Below are 12,057 nucleotides of genomic sequence, written 5' to 3'. Positions count from 1 at the left end.
TACCACCTCACAGTCACTAAAATGGCTATAATCAAAAAGGGAAAATAACAAGTGTTAGCAAGGATGTGGAAAAATTGAAACATTTATACATTGCTGAGGGAAATGTCAAAGATGTGGCCACTTTAGAAAAGCAGTTTGGCATTTCCTCAAATAAATTAAAACATGGAATTACCACATAACTCAGTAAATCCACTGCTGGGTATATTTTCAAAATACAAATTTGTACATGGATGTTCATAGAAGCACTATTCGCAATAGCCAAAAGGTGGAAACAATTCAAAAGGAAACCCACTGATGAAAGGATAAACAAAATGTGGAGTATATATACAGGGGAATACTATTCAGCCACAAAAAGAAATGAAATTTTGATGTATGCTACATGGCTGAACCTTGAAGGCATTACGCTTAGTGAAATAATCCAGACATAAAAGAACAAATATTGTGGTATACCACTTATATGAAGTATCTAGAAGAGGAAAATTTGTAAGACAAAAACTAGATTCGAAATTGCTAGGGACTAAGGGGAGATAGGATGGAGAGGTACTGCTTAATGTTTATAGAGCTTTTGTTTAAAATAATAAAAAAAAATTTGGAAATAAATAGTGCTGATGATTGCAAAACATTGTGAATGTAATTAATGTTTTTAAATGGCTAAAATGGCTAATATTATGTCAATTTTACTATAGTTTTAAAAAGTTAATAATATATTAAAAAAACCATTGAATTGTACTTCTTAAATGGGTGAATTATATGTATGAACTATATCTCAATAAAGCTGTTTTGTAAAAGGAATGACATATATTGATGAATTTACCACAACATGGATGAACCTTGAAAACATTACACTAAGTAAAATAAGCAAATCACAAAAAAGCACACATTATATTATTTAATTCATATGAAATATCCAGAATAGGCAAATCTATAGAGACAGAATATGTATTAATGATTTCCTGGGGCTGGGAAGAATTGGGGAGGGGATAAGGAAAGTCACTACTAACAGGTGATAAAAATACTCTAAAAGTGATTTTGGCAATGGTTGCACAATTCTGTGAATATACTAGAAACCATAGAACTGTACACTTTAAATGAATGAGTTGTATGATATGTGAATTACATTTCAGTAAAGCTGTTTTTAAAAATGAAATCATGACTGTAAAGGCACAGCCTAAGTCCTGGACCCTAGTGAGTGCTCAGTATAAGGCAGTTACTACAGAGGTGAGGGTGACTTCTGAGATAACACACTTTATACAATGCACCACTAAAGTTCTGCTTTTAGATGATAAAAAACAATCCTGTGATTATCTTTGCCCTTGTATTTTGCTGTAAATGGACAGGGTGCCCCTAAGGTCTTCCCATCCCTGAGGGGCACAGCCCAGCAGAGGAAAATGGGCCTGTCTCAAGTATTTACTTCCTCTGTCCCCACCTCCCAAGCTTCCAGTTGTCTTAATTGGCCTCCAAAGGAAAAACATTTCACTGAAGGGCCCTAATTAATCCCTAGGAATCTGGGTCCCCACATTCTCCTCTTACCCCACCCCAACTCCCAGTTATTTGTTCCAGACAAGAAAAAAACTTTGTAGACTCCCCAGGGAAAGAGAGGCCTTAGGAGAGGGCCACATGTATGGTCTGTGCTGGGTGTGGTAATGAGGCCCCAGGAGGCCCTGCCTCACCAGGGGCCCAGCCCTTGAAAGTGAATGCTTAATGCCCTTCCCTCACACCTGCAGGAGAGTTCCAGCACCATGCCCACACCTTTGCCCCAGGTTACAGGCATTTCTGCTCTCACCTAGCTCCTCACAGGCTTCTCTGTTCATATAGCAATTTATGTCCTGCAGTTGTGGAGGTGTGTTCTGGGTCACTGTTGTGGCAGTGTGTCCCTGTTGGAGGATGTTCCGCCCTCACAAGGGCCACCTCACCTACTTTGTTCATCTTTCAAGGCCCAGGGCAACCGCTCCTCTTTCAAGTCTTAGCCAAGTGCCAGGCAAGCTGCCTCACCCTCCTTGGCAACATCCATGTTGTGGCTCCTGGCAGAGTTCTTAGCACTGCAGGCTCTGGAGCAGAATTGGCAGTGTATGTATTACACTTCCTGGCCAGACCCCAGATCCATAAGCATGCAGAAGCCAGATCTGAGGCAGAGGCCTCAATGTCAGTTCTGCTGTAGTGCCATCTTTACTCCAAAGAGGAGTGTTCTGTGCTGTGCTCATAGCTGTTATTTTTAAATGGAGTCTGTACTCAAAATTATGAACCAAGACATGAAAGTTTCCTTACTACTGTGTTAATATACATTGTGAATCTCTAAGAAGGTGGTGGGTATGCAACAGTTCCTAAACTTTCTTTGACTATAGAATCTTTTTTATTCCTGAGTATCTTATAGGATCAGTATTCTATGGAATCACTCTGGGAAATTCTGACCTAAATTACAACTCATCTGTACCCAGACCAGTTGGGGGAAAATTTAGAGCTTCACCTCATACTGTACACCAGAACAAACCCAAAGTGAACTAAATAATTAAAAGTGAAGATGAAACTATGAAAACTAAATGAGGAAAAAAATGAAAATGTAGGCAGGGCCTCTTGGATTCCTAAGCCTGGCACTGAGCCTTGCCATAGTGCTCGATAATTATTCATGGAATAAACACAGGGCTTGTGATGTCACTGATGGACATGCTTTGTAGGTAACATTTAATTTTGCTTTTTAAATAGGCTGCTTCAGCTGTTAGATGAACAAGGTTCCATTTTGGTCAAATTCCTCCTATAAAATCGCATCTAAGAGACGAATAACCTCGTGCCTGGAAAAGCTCCCTAATGGTAGGACTTAATGCAAGCATCAATTGTGCCTGCTCTTTACTACTGAGGCATGAAATAGCTTTTCATTCAAAGCAGTGATTTCAGACCTAAGTCCATGGTTCTGGTGGTTGGCTGGCAGGTGGAAAGGGTCCTATGGAGACTCACACAGGCCCTTCCTCAGGCAGAAGCCAGTCTTTCTGACCAGAAGTCATCCTCTTAAAAGGTCCTTGGGCCTGGGCCTCAGAAACAATCCATGAGGTCAGGTGTATCCTAAGCTCCTAACTGGTCATCCTCACCCCTGGGTACCCAGGAGCCTGAATACCTCATGTCCTTTATCTACAGTCGTCCATGAATTTCTGCCAATTCTACCTCTACAGTATCCTTGCCTTCCTCTCTACCCACACCACTGCAATGATTTAGCCTCATCCGCTCCCTGCTTAAGGGTCTCTATCTCCCATCTGCTGGCCTGTAAGCTATAAGAGGTCAAAGACCAAGTGTCCCTGATACTCAGCAGAGAAGCTCATGTTCCTGAATGGGTGGGTGGCTGAACTTGGCAGGGGTGAGTCCTCATCAGAGACAGAAATAAGGTTGGGAGCTTCAGCAAGGACAGGCCCAAGAGGGGAATCAGTGGAAGGAAGCTGAGCCTCTTCCTAGTGAATTGGTGCCTATACAATGCCATGAAGCTGTCAATGGCTAACACTTGTAACTCTAGTATTGATCTCATCAGGACAGATACTCTCTCCCCAGCCCCAAGCCTGCATGAGTAATAACTTTCTGGGAGGAAATGCCAGCCAGTTATATACATTACCTTCTCCATGGGCAGAGGCCAGCAACCAGACATACTACTAGGGTGAAGGAGAGCCGATCTGTCTTTCTGCGCCCACAAGGAACAGAGATCAGCACTGATTATTTTCTAAGTCCCTGGCACATGGAAGCCTGGCAAAGGGGAAGGTTTTGGTGAGATATGGATGGATGTGCGTGGGGTGGTCTGTCCTACAGACCCTGACTCAACAATGGATGAATAAATTCACTCAAACAGAATACAGTGAAAGAGTGGGCTGGGGTGTCCATGGCCACTCACAGACACTCAAGGAGAGTGCTGTAAAGAGATAGTAGCCACCAGCCAAGACAGGCTGCCCCTGCCCCCCCAGAATTTATTTGGCACACATTAAATGCCAAAGGCAGTGAGTCAACAGCACTAGAGGGTGAAGATTAAAGGCCAGGTTCTGAAGCATAAAGCAAAAACCATTAGTGGGTAATATCCCTGGTCAAACTCCCCCTGAGAGACCCATCCAGAATGATCAAAGATTAATTTTAGGACCACATGAGTAAACAAATTAGTAAGTAAACTCCTTACATTCCTTTGCTTCTACTCTAATTTATTTAACTAAGGGGACAAGGCTCCCTTCAGCCAAGTACCATAGTAAAAGGCCTTAGGCCTTCCAAAAGGGTTTGTGTATATTCTCTATAACTAAAATTTCTCCCAACAGCCTGACTGAACCCCCATATGTGGGTGGGTAGGTAGGTGGGTAGATGGGCAGGTGGATGAGTAGATGGGTAGGTAAAGAGGTAAATGGGTGCCTTTAAGGTTGGGCCCAGAGCACTCCCCTATAAGAAAGCCTGCTTTCTAGCACTCTCCTAGCCACCACCCTCATCCCCCAGGTCAAACAAAGGCCATACCCTAACTCCTCTTCTCTTACCCCATCTGCTATTCACCTGGGGCTGGACTCAACTGTCAGATCTCTCAAGTCCATCCTCAAGACCTCTTCCCACATTGAACCTCATTATCCTTTCCTAGTATCATGGCCCCAGCATCCTTCCTGACCACCTGTCTTCTGAGGCTTCCTCCAACCCACCTTCCTTTTTACACATCAGCAATCTTCCTAGAACACATGTGGCCATGACATTCTGTACTTGAAAAATCTTCATTGTATCCTCATCTCTTGTGGGTCAAAGTCTGAGCTCCTTGGTCTGGCATTCAAGGCCCTGTCTATTCTAGCTCCAAACTACCAATCTGCAGGTGTTCACATGGCCCAAGCCACCACTATCCTATACCACAACCAAAGAGGGGATTCATGCAAATCCCCTCATGGCAGATGGATAGCAAAAAAGCCCTCTTTCCTGGTGAATGAATTAGAAATTATGTCCATTGAGGGCAAAGGCAGTTCACAGACAGACAGACACACACACACACACACATACACACACACACACACACACACACACACACACAGAGAGAGAGAGAGAGAGAGAGAGAGAGAGAGAGAGAGAAAGGACTTCCTGGGTAAACAAGGGCTAGATGGTGGCCTTTGTGCACAACTGTTGCTGCCTCCCAGATGAACCATGCACTATCCTGTAGAGAAGGACAAGAAAGTCTTCCCCTGCCTGTGACCCTCTCTCCAGACTCTGAGCTCCTGCAGAGAAGGCCTCTTTTCATCTATTACAGCCCTTCTCAGCAGTTACTCCTCTCTGTCTCTGTGCAAGTCCCCCATACCCCACACTCCGTGTCATAGAGTGATAATATAGTATGCTGGGAGGGCTCCCAGCTAGGACCTGGAGCCTTGGATTCTGGTCTCAGGCACAGCCCTAATATGCTGGGAGAACTAGGCAAATCCTACCCCTATCCTGGGCCTCAGTCTTCCCTTCTGCACTCTCTAAGGATTGTATTCAGGGGACTAAAAACTCTGATAAGGGACCCTGTGCCCTGGGAGGGGGCCAAAACCACAACAACTGATAATTGATTAGGCACAGAGAAAAGCTATCCTGGGGGTGGGCTATCTCTCATTTTCTATATCACCTGATGCCGGGCCCAGAAGCACACACTGCAGACAACCCCAGGCCCTCCTGAGGAGTCTCTTTGGCCTAGGCCAAACATCTCCCAAAGGGTGGTGCCATTCTAGGAGAAAGTGAATCCCTGTACTGTGGTGCATGAAGCATACTAGATGGGCACTTGACAAGATGTTGTAGAAGTCCTCACAGCTCTGACTGTAAATGCTTGCACATGCTTGCCTTGGCTCCCTTGATCACCGCCTTTTCCCCATCCCACCTCAGGAAGGCTGGACATGTGGCCAGGAGGTAAAGTACAGAGACCTGGAAGCCCTAATGGGACAGAACCAGCAGGGGACACTGAGGATGGGAATGAGACGAGCAGAAGCCTCTTCCCCTGCTCTGAGTCTCCTGCTGAGTATCTCACTTCCACCACTAAAGGGAGGGCTGATGGCCCCTCCGGCCCCAGCGCGTGGAGTGTTCTCTCTATGGCTACCCTACTCCAGCCCTGTCTCCCTGACCCCATAGAGCAGGCACAAGGCAGAACCCCAGCCCTGCTCTAGATACTGACTTGCTGTGTGACCACAGCTCCTCCTTGGGCCCGTTTCTCCATCTATACAATGTGTGGTTTTAGGAGGTCAAGGTCACCTCTGGGGCCCTTTTGGTTCAGACATTCTCTAGTTGTCAGCAGCAGGAGGGAGAACAGGCAGCGTCATTCACACCTGATGCCCTGGGGACTCCATGGAGGGGGACTCCATGGAGCAGGACCCCTGTGGGGCGTGGAACTCCAGAAACTTCTGGAAAGGCAGAATAGGAATCTAGGCACAACACTGACCCACCTACTGCTGTGTTCAGGGCCACAGGGCCTCCTCCCGGCCAGTTTGGGAAAGCCCCATCCTGGAGTCTGAGCTGGTGAGAGGGCGGTGAAGAGGCCAGCCTGAATGGTACAGATAGGTGGGGCACAGGAAGAGTGGGAGAAGAGACAAGATAAGACCAGATCATGCAGGACCTTCCATGTGACACTCAGGAGCTCGACTGAGAAGGGTTTGGTGCGGGTGAGGGGCAAGGTCAGACACCTGCTTTCCGAATCACTCTGACTGAAGTATGGAGCAGGTGGAAGGAGGCTGGGAGACAAGAGGCTGCTGCACTGGTCAGGAAGAGAGAAAGGAGTACTGAGGTGAGACAGTGGTCATAACTGGAATGGAATGGGGGTGAGGGAGGAATGGATTTAGGGAATACTTAGAGGGAGAAAGAACAGAACTTGGCAACTGACTTGCTCTGGGCTTGGGCACCCTAATTACTTCATATATTCATAAATTTTACAGATGGGGGAACTGAGACCTGAAGATTATCAAGAACCTGCCACCAAAGATCACAGAGCTAGATAGTGGTGAGACTGGTCCAGAACCCAGGTCTCCTGGCTGTCAGCCTCAGACACTTTCCCCATAATGACACAAACACTAGAGGTAGGACTATGCAGGTTTCACAGCCTTGAATGCCAAGCCTGGGAATTTGGACCATTTCTTGAGCAATTAGGAGTTATTGCAGGCTCTGAATATTTGGCAGCATTTCTTGTTTCTTTGCCTTCCCCCAACTAGAAGCTTTCCAGTTGCTAAAATGCACAAACTGGCTGCTCCTAAGCCAACCCAACCCCCTCAATCTTTATGTAGAAGAGGCATCCTTTCCTCTTTAAAGAGACTTAGAGCCCTTAGAGGTAGAGACTCACCTAAAGCTACACAGCATGTTAGTAGCCCAGATTTTCCCAACTCCCAGAACGGTTTTCCTAAACCCTGGTAATGAAATCAAGAAGGCTAAAATTTCCGGCCTAGAGAGGGGAGGATCTAGCTCAAGGTAATCACAAGTGGGTAGCAGAGCAGGACCTGGAACCCAAGTCAGACCCCAGGGGCCAATGCAACTGCCAGCTAGCTGTCCCCAACCCCCATCACCACCTCCCTTCTGTGGCTGCAGTCCTGTGAGGAAGTCTGTGTCCTGACTCCCTGCCCTCACAGTCACTGTGCCCTCATCTGCTTTGTCAAGGGCCAATGCTGGGACATCTCCAGGCTGCCTTCAATTATGAGCCAATAAATATGAGATGCACTGTGCGATGAGCGGCTGCTTGGGCTGCCAGCTCCACCCCCACCCCTGCCAGCCTCTGCGTCAGGTAAGATTGGATTTTGTGTCATTCATTTTTTATCTCTTGTCCCCATTGGATGAGGAGATACATGACATGGGCACTGGGTAAGTGTATCCTTCCCCTGTGTAGCAGATGCAGCACCAAGATGGGGTGTGTGCTGCCCTCACATGGGGAGGTCCCCCACCCCCAACCCACTAGGCCTGCACTCCTGTTCTCCACTGGGGCAAAATGACATGTGTAGAGGAGAATCCTAAGCAGAAAGATGAGAGACCTGGGTTCAAGCTTTGACCCTGCTGCTGACCCCATGTGCAACCTTGAGCAACTGTCTGAAAACATTCGGTGAGGCCTTCTTTACACCAAGCCCTGTGCAGGAAGGCAGGGGGCCACGAAGAAGAATCAGACCTGATCCCTGCCCTCAAGGAGCTAGCGGTCGACTCAGAGTAAACTGACATTCCCAGGAGGAATGGCATTCATTGGCACTGGGTGTGATGGATGAGGATTTGCCAGGTAGGATGTGAGGGAGGGGAGGGAGAGAATACATTCAGGCTTAGGCAGAGGGAACTCCTTAATAAAGCATGGCAGAAGGGAGTGCTTGGCCAGTGTATGCTCAGAGACCTGCAAGTATGGCTGGGGCATAGAGCGGATGGAATTGGGGGAGAAAAGAGTTTTAAACAGGTGAGTGTCATGATCAGATTTGCACTTTGGAAAAATTGTTCTACTATGTGAAAAGCAGATCTAGCAGTAGTAATGGAGAGTGAAGGCAGAGAGTCCAGTGATAAAGTTGATATGATGGTCCAGGAGAGAGAAGACCATACTCTAGATAAAGCAATAATAGTGGAGCCAGAAGTCATCATCGTCATCATCACCATCATCATTATCATGAATGCTAAGTGTTACTAGGGACAGGCATAGTCCTAAGTATGTACATTATTGTCTCTAATTCTCACAATAACTCTACAAAATAGATTATTATCCCCATTTTGTAGATAAGGAAATTAAGACTTGAATGTATTAAAAGAGTTGCCCAAAGTCACACAGCCAATAACTGATAGAGGCAGGATTTCAACCCAGGTCTGTCCAACTCTACGGCCTATACCTGTCCAACCCAGGTCTTTCTACTGTGTTCTACTTCCTATAAAGGAAGGCACAGTTTCTAGAGAGCCTAAAGGGGCCTAGACTCTACTATGGTTTAGATATTTGTTCTAAAACTTGTGTTGAAATTTGATCCTCAGCATTGGAGGTGAAGCCTAATAGGAGGCGTTTGGGTCATGGGGGTGGACCCTCATGAATAGCTGAATGTCCTCCCTTGGGGGTGAGTACTCAGTCTATTAGTTCTCATGACAGCTGGTTGTTAAAAAGAGCTTGGCACCTCCCCACTCCCTCTCATTTCCCCTCTCTCCATATGATCTCTGTACACACCAGCTCCCCTTCACCTTCAGCCATGCGTGTAAATAGCCTGAGGCTCTCACCATCTGATGCAGATGATGAATGCTGAGCTTTCCAGCCATCCAGAATCATGAACTAAATAAATCTTTTTCTTTATAAATTGCCCAGCCTCATATGTTTCTTTATAGCAACACAAAATGGACAAAGGCAGACTCCATCTGGTTTCTATGAATCTTTGGAAATGGAAAGCAAAAGACAGAGAACGTTTAAGAATGATGTGCAAGCTTCCGGCCAGGGAGACTGGGTGGACAGAGAGAGAGCACAAAAGGAGGAGCAGGCTTGGGAGAAATGGATGAGTTTTGTTTTGGTCAGTTGAACTGGAGGGCAACTGAATATTTGGATGTGGCACCAGGACCTGCCTGGAAATAAGAGATTTGGAAACTGTGGACAAATGAGTACTCATAATTGCATGAGTGGTTTAGGTCGTTAAAGGGATTGCGTATGGTGAATGGAAGATCATGGCTGGGACCTTGGAGAACTCCAGACCTTAGAGGTTGAGCTTAGGAGGACAGATGAGGGGGTAGAGTGGTGCGATATGAAATCAGCTGAGGAGGAATGAAATTGCTTCAGGAAGGCCAAGGAGTAGATGGTCCCTGACGCTGCCTAGCAGTCAGTAAGGTGAAAGCTAAAAACTTCACCTGGGTTTAGAGACCAGCAAGCAGCAGTGGAGCAGAAGAGCTCCATGCAGCAGTCACTGGAAACCTTGGCAAGGTAGTCTTCATGGGCACAGTGTTAACAAACATTTGGAGGGAACTATACACACTCTACTTGTGGCTCTGAATTATCTCTGGGCTCTGGGCATGGGGAATGTTTTGACCCTGGGACACTAGTAACTAACTCCTATCTAACCTCTCCCAGAAATCCTAAGCCAGGTGAGGGAAGTAGCTGTATTAGGAAGGGAAACAGAAGAGAGGTGGGGGTTATGACAACTGAGAAACCACCAAGAAGGTAAATAGGAGCCTTAATGCTGCTTTCAAATAATTTTAGTTACCAAGAAAGAACTGACAATCCACCGTGGATGAAATGTTAAATGGGTGAAGAAGAATAAAAATTGTGTGGACCAAGTGAAACAGAACAGTGCAGGTACTGGTCTGTTGCCTTTAAGGATACTTTAGCTGTTGTCTTTATACTTGAATAACACCTTGGCTAGATATAACATTAGAGGAAATTTGAGAAGAAAGCAAAACTCCAGCCACATGGAGAAGGCTCAACTGAGGTGTCATCACCAATTTATACTAAAGCGTTCAGTATTTGTCTTTGTTTGTTTTTTAATCTTGATAAAAAGTTTGTTTCAGAACTACTAGAGCTGTGACATGTCTTACAGTTTACAAAGCTGATTTCACATTTGATTGACAGTATTTTTAGACTACTGGAGTATTTTTTTTCCTTTGGAAATGTGGTGGCACAATCTTCCTATGCTTAGGGCAGTTTAGGCAGAGCCGACAGGGAAGTGGAGGCTGGTTTGAAGAGGGGTAAGGAAGAATAGCTAGCCAGAAGAGAAACTCAAGAAATTGGGCTTTGACAGTGAGGAAGGAAGAGTAGTGACTGCAGAGTAACATGGGTTTGAGGACACTTTTGAGATGAGAAAGTTGGAAACACATTGAATACTAAGGAGCCAGGGGAGGGAGGTAGCTTAACGAGGTGAGGGAGGGATTGATGGAAGCAGTTCCCTGAGGAAGTAGGCAGAAAATGTGCTCCCAGGCTTTGACCTGGAGTGAGGCTTTGAATCCTGGCTCCACCAGGACCATGTGACTTTGGTCCTGCCTTAAGCTAAGGCAGAGATCTGCAGAATGGGGATCCTGATAGTGCCTATCCTATAGAGTTGTTATGAAGATTGAATGAGTTGATACAAGTGCTCAGAACATGCCTAGCACATGTTAAGTTCTTGACAAAAATTATCTGTTAGTGGTAATAAAAATCAGCTGTTAGCTAATTCATTTTGTAAGGCCAGAAAGCAAGGGGAAAATATTGGTGTGGCCTGTGGAAATTCCACTTGGAAGGGAGAAATGATGATAGAGCTCACACCAACAGCTTTGCTCTTCAGTCAAGGATTTGGAGTTAGAGCTGAGTTCACATCACTTCACCATGCTCAATCTCAGTTTTGTCATCTGCAAAAGCTCTATCTCAAGGGAAGATTGCAAAGAGTTCATAACCTAAATGGGTAAAGCACTCAGCATGGGGCCAGGTACCTAGAGGTGCTCAGTGTATGACAGCTACTTATAAAGCTCTCCTACTCCCTTCCCGGTGACACAGACTTTGGCAGGGAGTCTGCTGATGGGGAGAGCAGAGCCAAGGTTGGAAGATTTAAGTGCCAAGTTTTTGAAGTACAGGGTTCTGTAGAGGATCAGGGTGGGAGGATCACCCTAGCCCAAGTCCAGGCTGGCCAGGGAAAGAAGGGAAGCCAAGAAAGTCTGCAGGAATAAGAGGGATCCAAAGCTGCAGGCTTCTGCAAAGGTGAGGGGAAGAGGAGGGGCCAGGAGAAGGGTCTATGGTGGGAGAGGAAGATTTCTGAGTTTCAGTCAATCAATATTTTCTGAGCCCTATAGTATGCCAGGCACTACTGCACAAGGTATATACATGAGGAAGATTTCTGAGTTTCAGTCAATCCAACTTTTCTGAGCCCTATAGTATGCCAGGTACTACTGCATGAGGTAATCCAATTTCAACTCCTCCCCACTGCCCATCCAGGACCTGTCACTCCCACAAATCTATGAAGGCCTTTCAGACCATAAACCAGTCTCCAAATCTCTGGCAAGCTTGGGCAGGAAAAGTCAGAGAGCCAATCAGATTCCCTCTATTATGTAGTAGAATTGAGCAGGTTGGGGAGAAACTGGTAGTTTCAACAAAGGAGGCCAGAGAAACGAACTATGGAGTCGAGCTGTAGCCATATGAGCAGTCACATGTAAGAAAAGGTTGTGCTAGAACAG

This window comes from Cebus imitator, unplaced genomic scaffold (genome assembly GCF_001604975.1).
Source record: "Cebus imitator isolate Cc_AM_T3 unplaced genomic scaffold, Cebus_imitator-1.0 Scaffold79, whole genome shotgun sequence".
Lineage (NCBI taxonomy): Eukaryota > Metazoa > Chordata > Mammalia > Primates > Cebidae > Cebus > Cebus imitator.
The sequence above is the reverse complement of the archived record's forward strand: the minus strand, read 5'-3'. Positions refer to the sequence as shown.